The following is a 19,536-nucleotide window of genomic DNA, read 5'->3' on the forward strand; positions in this document are numbered from 1 at the left end:
ACACTTCAAGGAAGACCCACAGATTTCAGTGAAAGGTCTCTAAATTTCAGGCACACTGGTTGATTTGCAGGGTTGTTGCCCATGAGTCACACTGGGCTTTACCTTTTGTGATAAAGACATTCTGAGGGAAATTAGGGGGGGGTGTCACACTGGAAAGCAAAGTTTAAAAGACTGCAACAGAATTGCTGTACATAAACCTAACCAGTCTTGCTCCTTTTCTTTGTGGTTCCTACTCTGGCAAAACTTTCATATGCAAACAATTCAATAAGTTAAAAAAGAGTATAGACTTATTTTACCTCCTCCAGTTGTCAAAAACTCAATTCATAATGGTCATCCAGTTATCCTTTGGAACTAGTTAACACTCGAGCCATATTCAATCATTCAGTACCTGTGGGTACCAAATGCATGTAGGAGCTGGTGGGAATGCATAGGCTAGTCCTCCACCCTCAACAATGCCATGTGTGCTGGCAACATGTACCAGTTGGTGCATGAATGGCTCAGTCTGTAGTCACTGCAGTGTAGATAGACTTCCCTCCACAGGGACAGGGACCTTAGTTGGCTAATGTTGCTAGCCTCTTGGAGGAAGCCCCATGTTGGTTGAAGTGTCTTTTATATTTCAGGGAAGATGTTGCTGGCATGCATGTAGTTAGCAAAGGGGAAGGACTAGCACAGAGTATCCTGTGTGAATGCCTGTATGTGACTTGGTATGTAGAGAACTTGATTTTTCAACTTAGCATTTTGTGGCTCATTGTGAACAAGCTGAATCCACAGGTTTGCCTTGTGAAGTCAGGTGAAAGGATTGCCTCTGACCATGCAATCTTGCATACATCCCTCCACTATCTAGGGTGTGGCAGACTAGGTTCAAGGACAGGGCCTTTGCTGTGGAACTTGCTGCCCCAGGAGACCTGACTCATTTATTCCCTTTCTGCTATCTGGTGACATGCTAAAATGGCTCAGGACTGGAAAAGGAAGATGTGGCTTAGCCCATGGTAAGTGCAAGCATTGGCTTGCATGAGTGAAAACAGTCATCACAGATCATCAACCACCACTGACAGAGTATTCACAGCATCCGGCATCACCTCAAGCATGACCCTCTTTAACAGAGGCAACTCACTGGTCCTGCAAGAACTCATTGAGTGGAACAAATGCAGGCATGTGTGAATCACTTCTTCCCAAGAGCAAAATGTAAGAGTTTATAAGAGTGACTGTTCTTGTGAATACCTTTTGGATGATTGAGGACTGCTACAAGAGACCATTTGGTTATGTGTGCCATATGTGCACATTTGATGTGCATGATGCACATTCCCTTATATAAATCTAGCTCAATCCTTGGTCATATATATATATATATATATATATATATATATATATATATATATATATAAATTTCTCGCTAAGCAACTTCAGCCCTATGCAGAATCTATCGCTTCACACGTTACAAACTCCTTCCAGTTCATAGAAACAATAAAGAAGCAAAACCTACATCCCGATGACCTACTTGTGAGCTTCGATGTTGTATCTCTCTTCACACAAGTGCCCATTAATGAAGCCTTGACAGCCATTCAAAACAAATACAATCCCCCCGAATACATCCTGGACCTGACCAACCACTGCCTAACCAACACGTACTTCATCCACAATGGACAAAGATACAAACAGATAGAAGGAGCACCTATGGGATCACCCCTCTCACCGGTCATCGCAAATCTGTACATGGAACACTTTGAAACCAATGCTTTAGACAAGTCAGAACACAAACCCAAACTTTGGCTCAGATATGTTGACGACACCTTTGTAATTTGGCCACACGGGAAGGAAAAACTAGATAGCTTCCTCACACATCTCAACAGCCTACACCCCAAAATACAATTCACTATGGAAATAGAAGCCAACAACCAACTTCCCTTCCTTGACGTCCTAATCTACAAAAAACCTGATGGCTCCCTAGGACACACTATCTACCGGAAAAAAACACACACCAACCGCTACTTACATGCACAATCACACCACCACCCTGCACAAATAAACTCCGTAGCCAAGACTCTCATCTCCAGAACCAAACGCCTGGCTGACAAAGACCACTTGACAACTGAGTTACAGAATCTCTCAAATGTGTTAATCGCCAACGGATACCAGCAAAACAGGGTTACGAAGCTAATCCAAAAAGAAACACCCCCCAAAAACCAAGACACAGAAGAAAACAATGGCATGGCCCTCCTTCCTTATATCAAGGGCACTACAGATAAAATTAGCAAAATCCTCCATAAACACAATATCAAAACAGCCTTTTGCACCAACCAAAAAATAGCCAATATCCTCAGAAACCCAAAAGATAAAATCCAGTTAGAAAACCAAGGGGTCTATGAAATACCCTGCAAAGTCTGCCCAGCCACGTACATTGGACAAACAAACAGACGAATAAATGCACGTATCGCAGAACACAAGAATGCCGTCAAAAAAGAAGAAAAAACTTCCTCTCTTTACCAACACATGAAAGAAACAGGACACGAAATTAATTTTGCAGATTCCAAATTGCTCTTTAACATGGAACATCACCACAAGAGAATAATCATGGAAGCCATCGAGATAGAGAAACACCCTCACAACATGAACAAGCGTGACGACACGTCCCGCCTGCCAGACATCTGGAAATTAGCCCTCCCCACAAAAACCGACACCAGAACCAGAGGCACACAGAACGCCATCTCCAATCAACCACACCAGACCCAAACCCAGACCCTCTCAGTATTTATAGGAACTCAAACACTGAGATCCTGCTCTGTTCTAGTAACAAGAAGCCGAAAGCACCAGCCTGAAGATGACGAGTGAGACCTCGTCGAAACGTCGCCTAGACACCCCAACTCTTACACGGGAAGACACCCGAAGACACCAAAACCTACATATATATATATATATATATATATATATATATATATATATATATATGAATATGATATCTTCCTGTCTGTTATCCTGTCCTTTTCTTGCATCCTTCTTGGGTAAGCCCAGGAGATCAAGGAAGAAGCAGCACAAGCTGGCGGGGTGACCTGCAGCTTAGAAGCAAAGAAATTAAGCTGTGAAAAGATAAACATTATTTCAAGTCGGATTTGAAGGATTAGTGCTTGTAATAAAGAGTATTAGGCCCATTCAGGGGCTTTTGCAAGGCAGCTTTCTTGGTTTCTCCTCCCCTTCCCTTTCCAGAAGAGACTCCAGGTACATCCCTGTATTCAATCAAGCTGCTCTTTCGGTTCCTACAAATCATTTAGCGAGGAGCTGGAAACCACTGCCAGTAGATGTAGGTCTCTCAGGACCAAGACCAGCGGTATCCACCAGGCTAAGATTGTTATTTCAGTGTACGTGATCCCTGATTGGCTGGGATCTTTCAATGGGAAATTAAAGAAAAGGAAAACATAGCCACCAAAGCAGGTGAAGAGGTACTAAAGTAACTTTGGACTGATGAATGCAGGAAGAGATAGTTTGGTGAAGGAGGTAGTTTTTTGTCATGGCTCACTCTATAGAACCACAACTGCACAATCCAAGGATTTGGTTTTGTAGGACAAAACAAACACAAATTCAAAGCAATTATTCTCTAGATTCAAATCATGCATACGTATTTAAAGTACATTTGATGGTGTGTGAGAGGCTGAAGCAGAAATGGGGCTCAGCTGCATGACCCCACAATTCTCTCATGTGTTTTCTCAATGCCTTGGGGTTGTCTGAATTCCAACACCACCCCAACTAGGCTACTTTGTATAGTGTTGACTTGATCAATGCATTCATTAAAATCGTTCTTGTCCATTCTTGCCCAGATATATTAAAGCGTACAACTTATATATGGGCATTTTTGGTGGTGGATAACAAGTTTCTCAAAGTGCTGACAGCACTGGCACTACAAACATGTTTATGCTGTCTAGCTAAGGCAGTGCCTGTGTTGAAGAACATCCTACTTCTGTTCTGCATGGTTTTGATTTGAATTGCTCATGCATCCAGTTTGAAGGTCTGCTCCTTTTTTAAAAAACAAAATCCTCTTGCAGGTACTACTATGTTCATTATTAGTACTGCAGAAAGGTTTTGCCCCAAACCTTTCAGAATCAAGAGGCTCATTTACTTTCAGTTTGGGGGAATGGGGCAGGTCATGACAATGGGCTAAATAGTTGGCTCTGAGCCTGCAATACTATACAAATTTACCTAGGAGTCAGTTCTATTGAACCCTGTGAGACTTGTGTCTTATGACTGCACTGTTGGAATAATCGCTGATAGGCTAAGATCACCCCATGCTTGGTAGGAGAAACATTGTCCACACTCTGGTCGGCTTCATTTGCCCATAGAAATGTCAGCAGATAGCTAGTTCTGAATGGCTAGATAGCGTTATGATGTCATCCCAACCAGTATGTGATCCATGACTGACTGGAATAACACACTAAGTTAAAGAAAGACAATATATGGTCCACAAATGAGCTGGGGGAAAACAAATAGTGTATTGGAGCCTCAGCTTCACGATCTGTCCTTCCAGTGAGCACTCAGGGCTGATTTCCTTAAGAATGGATAGGTTTGATCTTCTTGCAGTCCATGGGACTCTCAAGAGTCTCCTCCAGCACCATAATTCAAAAGCATAAATTCTTCAGCGATCAGCCTTCTTTATGGTCCAGCTTTCACTTCCATACATCACTACTAGGAAAACCATGTTGCTGTTGTTTAGTCGTTTAGTCGTGTCCGACTCTTCGTGACCCCATGGACCAGAGCACGCCAGGCACTCCTGCCTTCCACTGCCTCCCGCAGTTTGGTTAAACTCATGCTGGTAGCTTCCAACCATCTCGTCCTCTGTCGTCCCCTTCTCTTTGTGCCCTCCATCTTTCCCAGCATCAGGGTCTTTTCCAGGGAGTCTTCTCTTCTCATGAGGTGGCCAAAGTATTGGAGCCTCAGCTTCACGATCTGTCCTTCCTTCATGGATCACTGCCTCCCCTTCATGGATCACTGCCTTGCCGTGGCGAAGGGGCTTGAATAACTCAGAGAAGCTATGAACTATGCCGAGCAGGGCACCCAAGATGAACAGGTCATAGTGGAGAGTTTGGACCAAACGTGATCCACCTGGAGCAGGAACCGGCAAGCCACTCCAGTATCCCTGCCAAGAAAACTCCATGGACAAAGACAACGGGAAAACCATAGCTTTTACTATATGGACCTTTGTTGACAAGGTGATGTATCTACTTGGAATGGAATGGTTTAGAAGATCCTAATCTGGAATGTTGTTTCAGACCAACTGAATCTTTCTTCATTCTGTAATAATTTCACAAACATGTATGTACACACACACACACACACACACACACACACACACACCTGCTTAATGTAAATATTATGCATTGTCATGAACTGTCAGAGCTGGAACTAAAAAATCTTAGCTGTGTGTGCATTTGTTCTGGGTGCAATGGGGGTTGGTGCATTTGGATGAATGGGGCACTGCCCTAACAGCCTCAGTCTGCTCTCAGTCAGCCACCACCTGCCTGCCTTCTTACTTAAATCTAGGTCAGAAGGTAGCACTGGGCTGTCAGCTTCCTCCTCTTTAGTCTTGTGTTGGCATTAGAGGAGGGACAAAGAAAGACGCTGAACTTGGTAAACTCTGCTTGTCATTGACTTTGGCTCTACTTACCATTGGCCATACCACCCATCAGCCAACTGGTCCCAATGGGCAGCAACCACCACCAACCAACAGAGCTTAAGTTTTATTATCTTCCAGGACAATCAAGTCCTCTCTGGTTCTGGACCCATGCTGGTCACTGGGCTTTGAAGGTCCCCCTGTTTGGTCTGGGATTTGGCCTAAGCAATAAGGTCTTCCTGGTTCTATTATGTTCCTTGGTTCAGATTCTCTTGTTCAGCTCCTTATGCTTGGTTTTAGGCTCTTGCTCACCTCTTTCAGCTGTCCAGTACTGGCTGGGGCTGATTAGAATTGTAGTACAAAATGTGTAGAGGGCACCAGGTTGTTGAAGCCTGACTTTGTCTTTAGTGACTAAAGACAGAGGTAGAAACAAGATGCTCCTCTTTTAAAGGGTGAGCAGTTGCCAGTGAAGGGCATGGTCTAGGACAGTGATGGCCAAACTTGGGACTACAATGCCCATCATCCCTGATCACTGGTCCTGTTAGCTAGGGATGATGTGAGTTGTAGTCCAAAAACAGCTGAAGGGCCATCACTTGTCTAGGAGGAGGATGTATGAATGGGGTGTAGTGTAAGGGGACTTCCCAGGGCCAGATGGAGAGGCTTGGAGGGCCACATTTGGCCCTCAGGCCTAACATCTCCCACCTCTTGGCTTCCTTCAGCTTTTGTGGCATGCCATGCATTGTTAAAAGTTTTGTTTTGATCAACCTTTCCAAATTGCTGCTACTGCTTGGTACAATTCCAACCCTACCAATTTACATTAGGAAGATTAAATCAGAAAACGCTGATTGCAAGACACCCTTAAGAATGCAGCCGGTGTGGTTTTAAACGCCAGGAACTGAATTAAGGTGACCTATCAGGAGTCTTTTAAGATTTGTATTTATTCCCCCACCCACCCCACTCCTTTCAATTCTCCTTTTATTAAAGGTCAAGCGAGCCTTGCTGCAGATTATCCAGCTATCTCAGACCTCCCTGCAATCTGTCATACCGGCAAGATATGTATCGCAAATCTCTCAAAATATAATCTTTCGGAATCATATTCTGAATACTGTTTTGATTAAAAATCAGACTGATGCGGAACTAATATGAAAAGGACTAGGCGTGTAGCAAGGGGAGGTCTTCAGATTTAATAATCAAAATAAACTAATGGGTTCAGCCAGATTGGTCTTTTCCAAAGGAAAGACACTCTCCACACATTCATTAAGTACAATGATTAAAATTTGTCAGACGATCTTGGCTATAGATATATAAAAGACAGAGCATTGTAGATGCTTATGCCCCCCCACCCCGGACTTGTTTACTCTAAAAACAATGGTTTAGGAGAGGTGGTTTTTTTCCCCAGAACAAAAGAAAGTTATAGGGACTGATCCTGCCACATCCTGTGTCCCTATACATGAGGATCTTTTAAGGCAGGAATGGGAAACATGTGCTCCAGCCAAGTTGCTGAACTACAATTCCCATCATCCCTGACCATTGGCCAAGATGGCTGAGTCTGAGGTGGAGAATCTGGCCCAATAAATGTGACTGTTTAGGCTGCAGCCCTATCCCTATAACCATGGGAGTGAGCACCACCAAATGTAATGAGGCTTACTTTTGAGTAGGTGTTAGTTGACAAACCACTTGTCCCTTAACCCATCAACTGGTGTATCAATTAAAATTAAATGTACCTGTGCATTACTGAATCTTCAACTGAGGTGACTTTTTGAAAGGTAACATTGAATCAGGGAGCTCTTTGAAAGAAACCCACCAAAAGTGTTGAGCTTTTTGGGGAACACACCCCATAGTGATTTTAAGCTTTTGGAGCTGATTCCCCTGCTTTTCCCATACATCTGGGTGTCCTGATTGGGCAAAATTCCCCCCGATGCCATTTTTACACCTAAAGACCTGGGCATGTCATGAATTTTCCTGATGTACGGCAAGCCTACCAATTTAGTCCAGCATCCTGTTTTCACAGTCACCAAACAGATGCCAATGGGAAGCTCAGAAGCAGGACACAAGCCCAAGAGCACACTCCTCACTTGTGATTCCCAATGACTTGTATTCAGAGACATGCTAGCTACTAGCCACTGAATCTGTATCTCCCAATCCTCTTTTAAAGCCATCAAAAGGAAGTACTATTTCCATATAATAAATTATTATTTATTATATAGTATAATAATAAATAATAAACAATTATTAGAAGGGAAAATTCATGCCTGATTACCATAACACACCAAAGGCAAAATAGCCCAGAAAACAAAATTACTGTCCTCTTTTTTGGAGGGAATTCCATTTGGAGGAAGGAGGAAAAGGCAAGGGTATATACAAGTCTCTTATCCTGGAGGAGCACCATGTATGCCAGCTTGAGTTCCTTAGAGGAAAGGTGGGATATAAATGCAACAAGCAATCAAGCAATAGTAACAATATGTTAATGATTGCAGCCTATTGCTTTATCTTTTGTCACCAAAAGCCAGTTTCAGTATATATATATATACATATTTTTTCCCCCCTCTCTCTCTGTCTCTCTCTCTCTTTCTTCTGGAAGATACATAGGCTCAGGCTTTAGCCTCCAGGGAAAGAAAATTATTAATTTAAGGGATAGTAACTAAGTGTGTCTCTCTGTGTGTCCTTCTCATCAAACTTGGGATACTAGTCTATTTCCAGTTAATCTCAGAAGCTAGTTAGGACAGAGTGGTAGAGATAGTTCTTGTGACTTTATGGCTTTTATGTAGTTCAGCACCAGCTCCTTGAAATGAACCTAGCATCAATAGAGGGGTTTTTTGGTGTAACGTGCTTCCAGTGAAAGACTCCGGCCTGTACCATATTGGTGCCCAATGCATAGTGTTGGACTACAACTCTCATAATCCCTGACCATTTACTGTGCTGGCCGGGGCTGATGACAATTGTAGTTCATAACACCTGAGAGACATCAGGTTGGGGAAGGCTGATCCTACTCCATCAGAAGGTTGTTCACAGTGTTTTGCACATATTGACATTTCCAAAGAGCTATCAAGGGCAGCCCTGGAAAAAGAGCACTGGTGTAGTCTCGTCTAAAAGTGATGGCAGTCACTGGTTTTGAGAGAACAAAGGCTAGAGATTTCTCACCAAATGATTGAGGCAAAACCAATAACAGCAATTTCCTGGCCTCTGTGAGACGTGACCATATTGCTTGTCAAGGGTTCTCATGCAGCAAGGGTATCTTATCTTCCCAGATGTCAAGAGCTCCGGATGCAATGCTTATGCCTTTTAAGAGGGGAGGGGAGGAAAGAGAGCTCCCAGATTAGATAGAAATGTACAAGGTTCTGGATTGTCAATTCCCATTGTTCTCCAATTAGCAAACATACATACATTTCCCCCCAGATTATTTCCACCTGTTGCTTCCCCCGCCCCCAACTCTCTTTTTGTATCTCATGAGATCGGAGGAACTGGGAACTCTCGATGGATGCCAACTGGGTTAGGAACAAAGTTTTTTAAACATACAAACATGCAAACACAAAGTTGAAATGCTAATGGAGTTCAATGCGGATTAGTATAGTCCATCTGCACAGTTGATTACACCCAGTCAAAGAGAGTGAAGGGAAGGAATGTGTGCACTGCATTGTATGGGATCATGTCTAGTCTCTCTTGGTATTTCTGGGACAGCTGATGCCACCCTCTCTTCATATAATGAAAGCTGCTAATGATTTTTTGTTGAAATTAATTGGAACATCCAGCAGAGCCCCTGGCACTCAAGCTATCCATGAAAAGCTGGCTTTGTACACTGGAGACTAGATGATTCCTCCACTCACCCCCTCCAAGAGTTCCAATGCCCTTCTAGTGACCCAGGCGGCCTGTGGGATGATACTGGGGGAGTTCCACAGCCACAGCTGATGAGGAGCAGATCGAGGTGTGAGTGGCATTCTTGACTTACATTTCAAATGTCATACTGGGGAAAAAGAAAATGAGCCATTGCTTATTTTGTCTTTTCAATTTTATTTTATTTAAAATAGGTGCTGGAGTGCAAGCCTACAGTTTTGGTCTTTGAAGTAGACACTCTGCTTCCAAGATCCCAAGGAATTCAAATGTACATGGAGTGAAGCTAGCAAGGCCAGAGCTCAGGGATGATGGGAGTTGTAGTCCAACAACATCTGGGGACCCACAGGTTGAGAACCGCTGGTCTAAATTATTTGAATATTAATATGAGGTTCTTGTATTAATATACAAACCCATGAATATATTGGGTCCAAGAAACCTTAAAGACTACCTGAGCCCTATATCCCAGCTTGATCTCTAAGATCACCTGAAGTCTCCCTGTTCATTGTCCTCCATGATTCAGAAACTATGTTAGATTCAACTAGAGGTTGGGCATTTAGTGTTGATGGGTTCATGCTCTGAAATACTCTTCCAGCAGAGATTCAACCTTGCTGCCAACCTGTCTTTTGGCCCAGAGGCCGACAACCAAGGTCTGTTAACCCTGATCCCAGGTGTCATTTCAGGACTCAAGCATCTGCTCGTGGGCTCTTTCAAAATTGTTTTTACCTGATTTATCTAAAAACAAACTGCAAGCCTGAACAAGGTGGATAACATCCTGGGAAAATTGAATGATTTGTTTAATCTGGATTTCCCTCCCTGCCCCCGCCCTCCCACCAATCTATTAAGAAGGATCACTTCTTCTTTTTTTAGCCCGAATCTCAAAAGCTGGATTTTTGTGATGAACAGGAAACATCCTTGCACTCTTCTGCTTTGATGCAAGCTGTCACCTTGACTTTCTTAACTGTGATGTGGTTGTGTTGAGCTTTTCACTAGCTTCTAGAAGGAACAACAGCACTCAGAGCAGATAGAGAGAGAGAGAGAGAGAGATGCATGCAAATTTACAACTTTGAGTAAATTACCTTGGTGAGGGTCTCACTGGCATTGTACTCTGCAGCTTGCTTTGAAGCCCTTTTGCTTGGTCCCAGCTCCTGCCAACCTAGCAGTTCAAAAGCACACCAAAAAGCGCAAGTAGATAAATAGGTACCGCTCTGGCGAGAAGGTAAATGGCGTTTCCGTGCACTGCTCTGGTTTTGGTGTTCCATTGCGCCAGAAGTGGCTTAGTCATGCTGGCCACATGACCTGGAAAAACTGTCTGTGGACAAACGCTGACTCCCTCAGCTTGTAAAGCGAGATGAGCGCTGCAACCCCAGAGTCGTTTGCGACTGGACTTAACAGTCAGGGGTCCTTTACCTTTTAGTATAGAAAAATAAAGTTTTTTTTAAAGAATAGAGGGCCAGGAGATCCAACATCCAGTGTAAAAGTCCTGCGCCTTAAGCCCCCTAACCAAGGTTCCTGGGCAGAGGCATACCACATCAGCAGAGACAGAATTCCAGTTTCATTTTGCATTTTGCATTCCAGGATCAGCACTATACCCTGTCTTTCTGAGACTTCCCCTTTACCCAGGGAGCCTCAGCCACCCATCAGAATTCCTTGAGCATCCACATCTATTGGAACTTAACCTGCTACATGAACCTTTTGTCTGAACTCTTATGTAAAAAAAACCTTGCCTCACTCAGGGCAATTAGGCGGTAAGTATCTAAACAGGAAATGAGAGAGATTTTCCTCATTTCCTTTCAATTACAGGGATAATGTAATCTCTCCCTCTATATACCCTTTAAAGAACCTTGGCTAAAAGGATAATGAATGCTAATAGGTAGAATTTGATAAAAGAATCAGATACACCAGTAATGTTGGACACCTACAAGTCAAACAGGAGGGCTTGAGGATGCATTAGGCGTTAGGTCTTTGCTGATGTACCAACAGATAATTGCTATGTTGTGCTTAAATATCTTCAATCTTCTAAGCAGCTGCCTGAGGCCAGTCATTATATTTATTATTCATTATATTATATGTAAAAATTAGCGTGAATAGTGTGTGCTGGGTCACAGAGGTGCCACAAACCTCTCTCCCCGTACTTATTGTGTAAGAGTCATTTCAACCATAATGATTAGTGGGGGGAACAGGTGAAGCACCATTATTTTGTGTTTCCTGCTTCCTGCATGTATGCATTATCTCCAGAGAGGGATTTTCCGATTTTCTATGGGGAGCATCCGTTTGCACAGTACTTTTTGGAAGTAGATGAGAATATTCTTCTTTGAAAGTAATGGAGAGGATGTGAGGGCGATCTGGCTGCGACATCTGCCACCCCATTGATCGCCAGGGTTGATTCGGCTGATCTGGCTGGCTAGGCGGGTGTCCCCTTCCTCCCTCACCGCTCCATGTGCGTCCCTCCCAAAGCTGCGCGCTACTTTAAAAAATTATATTCACAAGGACCGCAGAATGAAGAGGATATAGATGAATTCCTTAAAAAATATGGATTACAAAAAATCTCTCATCAAAGCAAGGTGGATCTAAATCAGAAAATAACAGAACAAGAGATAGAGGGTGCCATCCAAAACATGCAACTGGGCAAATCTCCAGGACCAGATGGACTGACTTCCAGATACTATAAAGCTTTGAAGGAGTGGTTGGTACAACCGTTAAAGGAAGTCTGCAATGAGATTTTAGAGGGGGGAAAGGCGCCAGAATCTCTGGGTAAAGATGGAACTTTCTATTCTGAGGCCCACCAGTCATGGACAAGAATCGACCAAATCTGGACAACTAGAGGGCTGGCACCTAAGACTATAAAAGTGGAAATCTGCCCAAAGACCTGCTCCGACCATAACGCCCTGAAAATGGAAATGAGATTTACCGTACCCGGTTCCTTCAGATGGAAAATGAATGACAACCTGCTAAGAGATCAAGAGATTGTAAAGAAGGCCCAAAAAGTTTTAAAGGACTATTTTGAAATCAACATGAACACCTCGGTAGAAAAAAGAATAATCTGGGACGCAAGTAAAGCCGTAATGAGAGGGTTTCTGATACAACAGAACACGATTAAGAAAAAACTCTGGAATGGAAAAAAGGATAAGATATTAGAGAAGATAAGAGATGGAGAGAAAAAACTGAGATCAAAACCAAAATCAAAAGAGATTCTGAGAGAAATTAAATTCCATCAGTCACAATACATGAAATTGATAAATCAAGAAGTGGAATGGAAGATTAAACAAATGAAACAAAGATCTTTTGAATCAGCGAACAAATGTGGGAAACTGCTAGCATGGCAGTTGAAAAGAAGACAAAAATTAAACTATGTCACCAATCTAGAGGTTGAAGGGAAGAATATCCAGAAACCAGTTGAAATTAGAAAGTGTTTCCAGAAATATTTTAAAAAATTGTACACACAAGGGCCTGAGGAAGTGTCTGAGATGGATCAATTTTTAAAAACTAATGGTCTACCAGAACTATCTCAGGAGAAGAAATCAATCTTGAATTACAAAATAACACAACAGGAAATTGAGGATGCCATTCAGAACATGCAGTTGGGTAAATCTCCGGGCCCAGATGGACTTACCTCCAAGTATTATAGGATGTTAAAGGACTATTTGATACAACCATTAATGGAGGTTTGCAATCAGATTATGGGGGGAGGAAGGGCACTGGAAACGTGGAAAGAAGCTTTCATCACATTGATACCCAAAGTGGAAACTGAAAAGACCCAGCTTAAGAACTACCGTCCCATCTCACTCCTAAATGTGGATTACAAAATATTTGCAGACATTTTGGCAAGTAGACTTAAAAAGGTACTAAATGAAGTAATTCACAAGGACCAAGCAGGCTTTCTCCCAGGCAGGCATTTGTTTGACAATACCAGGAACATTATTGATATTCTGGAACTCTTGCAAACAAATATTAACACTAAAGCAGTGCTAATCTTTATTGATGCAGAGAAGGCCTTTGATAACATTTCTTGGAAGTTTATGAAGAAAAACTTGGAAGGGATGGGAGTGGGACGGGGGTTTGAAAATGGTATAGAAGCAATTTACTCAGAACAAAAAGCTAAGTTGATAGTGAACAATGTGGTGACAGAGGAGTTCCAAATTGAAAAAGGAACACGGCAGGGGTGCCCTCTATCCCCCCTATTATTTATCTCGGTCCTGGAGGTACTCCTGAACATGATTAGGAAGGACCGGCAGGTACAAGGAATATGGGTCGGAGCGAAACAATATAAACTGAAAGCCTTTGCAGATGACTTGGTTTTAACATTACAGGAGCCAGAATCTAGTACAAAGAGAGTTTTAGAACTGATTCAGGAATCTGGTCGGGTGGCGGGATTTAAGTTGAATAAACAAAAAACCAAGGTTTTGGGAAAGAACTTGACACCTTCAGAAACAGATGGGTTTCAGAAGGAAACAGAATTAAATGTGGTTAAAAAAGTGAAATACCTGGGGGTCAACTTGTCTTCCAAAAATTTGAACTTATTTAAAGATAACTATGAAAAATGTTGGTCAGAAGTTAAAAAAGACCTAGAAATTTGGTCAAGATTGAAACTTTCCTTGTTGGGCCGAATTGCAGCTATAAAGATGAATGTATTGCCAAAAATGTTGTTTTTGTTCCAAACCTTACAGATCGTGGACAGAGTGGAATGCTTTGGAAAGTGGCAGAAGGACATTTCAAAGTTTGTCTGGCAGGGCAAAAAGCCCCGAATAAAGTTTAAAATACTAACTGATGCAAAAGAAAGAGGGGGGTTTGCCCTGCCAGACTTAAGGTTATACTACGAAGCTGCAGCCTTCTGCTGGATGAAAAATTGGTTTTTGTTAGAGAACACTGATGTCCTAGATCTGGAGGGTTTTAATAACTCGTTAGGATGACATGCTTATCTGTGGTACGACAAGGTAAAAACACACAAAATGTTCAAAAATCATATTGTCAGAAAAGCAATATTTATGGTCTGGACAAAATACAAAGACTTATTAGAAAGCAAGACCCCGAGGTGGTTATCACCAGTGGAGGCCAAGGCTCGGAAAAAACCCAATATGGAGGCCGGCTGGCCGAAATATTGGGAAATAGTAGAAAAAATTGGAGATAATTGGAAATTGCAGAGCTATGAAAAACTAAAGAATAAGGTGCAGGATTGGTTTCATTATGCCCAAATTCATGAGGTTTTTAAGTTGGACAAAAAAACAGGATTCCAGGTGGAAAAATCGAAACTAGAGACAGAACTGTTAGAACCAAAGACTAAGTTACTATCAAGAATGTATAACTTGCTGCTTAAATGGAATACTCAGGATGAAACAGTTAAATCAGCCATGATAAAATGGGCTCAAGACATTGGGTACAACATCATGTTTGAAGACTGGGAAAGGTTATGGACCACCGGTATGAAATTTACGGCATGTAATGCCCTGAAAGAAAATATTATGAAAATGATATACAGGTGGTACATGACCCCAGTCAAGCTTGCTAAGATATACCATCTGTCCGATAATAAATGTTGGAAATGTAAGGAGGCTGAAGGGACATTCTTTCACCTCTGGTGGACCTGTCCAAAAGTGAAGGCCTTCTGGGAAATGATTTACAATGAGTTAAAAAAGGTGTTTAAGTACACCTTTCCTAAGAAACCAGAGGCCTTGCTCTTGGGCATTGTCGGCCAGAAGGTGTTGAAGAAGGATAGAACGTTTTTTATGTACGCAACTACAGCAGCAAGAATCCTTATCGCAAAATATTGGAAGACTCAAGATTTGCCCACCCTGGAAGAGTGGCAAACGCAACTGATGGACTATATGGAATTGGCCGAGATGACTGCCAGAATCCGAGATTTGGGAGATTAAACATTCGAGGAGGACTGGAAAAAATTTAAGGACTATTTGCAAAAATTTTATAAGTTATATGAACTATAAAAACATGCATGATTAGGAAAGGTTAGCTCCAGCAATGAGAGTTGATAACATTGAAATTAGGTAACACTAATGAAAAGATTAAATGTTTAAATGTCTAAAATGATATTATATTTGGTTATAAGGTAAATGGATAACAAGTAATTTAAACTTAAAATGTAAGGATTTGAAAGTATAAAGGAAATACATGACACAAGGTTACAATTTGCTGATAACTTTATTGTCAAGAATGCATTGTGGGAGATGTGGGGAAGTCCGATAGATGACTGAAATAAGTTTTGAAACGATTCTCTTTTTTTTATTTTCTTGCTGTTCTTGTTTCTTTGTATATCTGACTGGTTACTTTTATCTGGAAAAAATGCAATAAAACTTTTATTAAAAAAAAAAGAATCGTGGAAAGAAGCATACATCACACTCATACCAAAGACAGAGACAGAAAAGACTCAACTTAAGAACTACCGCCCAATATCATTACTTAATGTGGATTACAAAATCTTTGCAGACATTTTGGCAAAAAGATTGAAAAGAGTGTTGATGGAGAAGATTCATAAGGACCAAGCAGGCTTTCTCCCAAAAAGGCATTTATCAGACAATGTAAGGAAGATAATAGACATTTTGGAACTATTGGAGGTGAATATAAACACTAAAGCAGTCTTGATATTTGTGGACGCGAAGAAAGCCTTTGACAATATTTCTTGGAATTTTATGAAAAAGAATCTTCATGGGATGGGGGTAGGCCAAGGGTTTGAGAATGGTATGGGTGCGATATATTCTGAACAAAAAGCTAAGCTGATTGTAAATAATGTGATAACTGAAGAACTTAAGATAGAAAAAGGGACACAACAGGGGTGCCCAATTTCCCCATTGCTTTTTATTTCTGTTCTGGAGGTGTTGCTAAATATGATTAGAGATGACCAGCAGGTTAAAGGTGTACAGGTCGGAGCTAAACATTATAGGTTAAGGGCTTTTGCAGATGATCTAGTACTTACTTTACAAGAGCCAGACACTAGTACAAAAAGGGTGTTGGAGTTAATTCAAGAATTCGGTCAAGTGGCCGGATTTAAATTGAACAAACAAAAGACTAAGGTTCTAGAAAAGAATCTAACAGCCACGGAGAGGGAGAAGTTCCAGAATGAAACAGGTTTGACAGTGGTTAAGAAGGTGAAATACCTAGGGGTTTATTCGACACCTAAGAATTTGAATTTGTATAAAGACAACTATGAGAAATGTTGGTCAGAAATTAAAAAAGATCTAGAAATATGGTCAAATTTGAAACTGTCAATGTTAGGCCGAATTGCAGTTGTTAAGATGAATGTATTGCCTAGAATGTTATTTTTGTTTCAAACATTGCAAATTCTTAACAAGATGGACTGTTTCAAGAGGTGGCAGAAGGACATTTCGAAATTTGTCTGGCAGGGCAAAAAGCCCAGAATAAAATTTAAAATATTAACGGATGCAAAGGAAAGAGGGGGATTTGCCCTGCCGGACTTAAAACTGTACTATGAATCAGCAGCATTTTGCTGGTTGAAAGAGTGGATGCTCCTCGAGAATACAGATATCTTGGATTTAGAAGGTTTTAATAATGCATTTGGTTGGCATGCATATTTATGGTATGATAAAATTAAGGTGCATAGGGCCTTCAAAAACCATATTGTCAGAAAAGCATTATATAATGTCTGGATAAGATATAAAGATCTGTTGGAAAACAAAACCCCTAGATGGTTGTCACCCTTGGAGGCTAAAGCATTGAAAAAGCTCAATACTAAGAATTTGTTAAGAATGTATAATTTGCTGCTGAAATGGAATACACAAGATGAAACAGTTAAATCGGCTATGATTAAGTGGGCACAGGACATTGGTCATAACATTATGTTTGCTGACTGGGAATGGTTGTGGAACACCGGGATAAAATTTACGGCAAGTAATGCCTTAAAGGAAAATATTATGAAAATGATCTATAGGTGGTACACGACCCCAGTCAAGCTAGCAAAGATTTATCATTTGCCTGATAATAAATGTTGGAAATGTAAAGAAACTGAAGGTACTTTTTACCACCTTTGGTGGACGTGCCCAAAGATTAAGGCTTTCTGGGAAATGATATATAATGAAATGAAAAAAGTACTTAAATGTACCTTTCCTAAGAGACCAGAGGCCTTTCTCTTGGGCATAGTTGGCCAATTGGTGTTAAAGAAAGATAGAACTTTTTTCCTGTATGCTACGACAGCAGCAAGAATACTCATCGCAAAGTATTGGAAGACACAAGATCTACCCACCTTGGAAGAATGGCAGATGAAAGTGATGGACTATATGACACTGGCTGAGATGACCGGCAGAATCCGTGACCAGGGGAAAGAGACGGCGGAAGAGGATTGGAAGAAATTTAAAATTTATCTTAAAGACTATTATAAAATTGAGGAATGTTAAAATGTCGAGGTGTTGAGAAAGAAAAGGGAATTACAGCGACATAAGATTAAGTTGAAGGAAAGGTTAAGAGGACATACACTTGACAAAACCACTTAGAAGCTGCTGAAACAATCTTGGGAATTGGGATGCAGAAAGGGGAGGTATGGGGGAGTCCGAGAAATGAGGGTTATGAAAAAAGGTTATGAAATTATACATGTTTGTATGTCTTTTTATTTGTTTGTATTGTTTTAAAAATGTTGTAAAACCAATAAAAAATTTTTATATATATATAAAAAATGAAAGTAATGGAGAAGCATAAGGGAACATGACACTGAAAGCAACTGCACTTCTTGTGCAGTTGATTTGAGGCAGAAAATTGGATGTGCAATTGATTTGAGTTTCCTGTTCTCCAGCTTAAGTCAATTGCACTTCCTGTTTCCCCCATTTGGTGCTGTGTCCCCAAAAATGGCTCTCAGTGTTTTTGTCCATAGACAAACAGCAGATCATGTGTGTACTACTCTAGGCTGCGGGTGGCTGCATGTGTGTAACAACCACCCAAAAAATGCCCCACCCAAAGGAAATTAAATTAAGATGATGGTAAGAAGAAGGCTATGATGGAACTCTTTGGTTTGGAATATTCGATTGCTTTCAGAAGTGAGGCCCATACTTCATATCTTGAATTGAAACAACCCCACATGCTCTCTGAAATAGTGCAGTCTAGGTACAGTTTTATTAAGCAGTCTCTTATCTCTTTACTTGGAACATGGACAAGACACGAGTATGGAAGAGTGCCTGGTTTGACAAAAGGCCAGCTGGGAACATTAAACTTAGAGGTCAGAAAAGCCTTGATCACCGTGGACTTCTGATGCAGCACTTTTGGGGGTCTCAGGTGACCCTGAGGTTTGACTGGCCTTTACCAGGGGGTGAGCCTTAAGAATGGCAAGCCCTGATGTGTGGAACTCCTTCCCAATAGAGGTTTGGCATGAGCCGTCCCTGCTCATTTTTAATAAGTTTTTTAAAAAAATAACTGGGTCATTCAGACACGACTTCAAACCTGAGATTGTTTGCCAACCAGCTCTTAGCGATGTGCTTGATGTTTTTATTGCAATAGTACATTTTAAAGACTGTATAACCCTGGTGATATTTTATAATGAAAGCTTATCAACATTTAAAATACATTTTAAAACAATACCAACAGTGCAACCCTATCCAAATCCATTCATGTTTATTATAGGACCCCGATACAAATTTACTATTTCCTTGCAGTTTTCATCACTGTTTATACTCTATTCATTTTGTTTTTAACATCAGATACCAGTGTATCTACCCTATTGCATGTGTGTTTTCTCCAAGGATGCCTTTCCCTGGTACTTGTCTGGGAAAGGGAGGAGGGATACATCGTACAAGACAATATGGAGTACCAAAACTACTGAGTGAGAAAGAAAAGAATAATAATAATAATAAAAGTCAACAGAAAACTGTAAGGACATCCCTGTGGAAGGGAAGGAGTGAAGAAGCAGGCTCATCTCCTTTGCTTTTGTTTTTTTAATAACTAATAAAATAAAATAAAATAAAGCCACAACTGTTTTACGGTTTCTTTCCATTGATTTCTCCCACCTGCTTTTTCTTCTAGGAATTCTTTTCTTGCCTTCCTACCTGGGTTCTTGGCCAATTTATTTTGCCTACTGCTGGAGTGTTAGCTGGGGACTTTGGGGATGAGGGATATGCTAGCTTTCAGACATGCGAGGGTGGGGATTTTCAGCTGCATGTGCC

Source organism: Podarcis bocagei (genome assembly GCF_964188305.1).
Source record: "Podarcis bocagei genome assembly, chromosome: 7".
Lineage (NCBI taxonomy): Eukaryota > Metazoa > Chordata > Lepidosauria > Squamata > Lacertidae > Podarcis > Podarcis bocagei.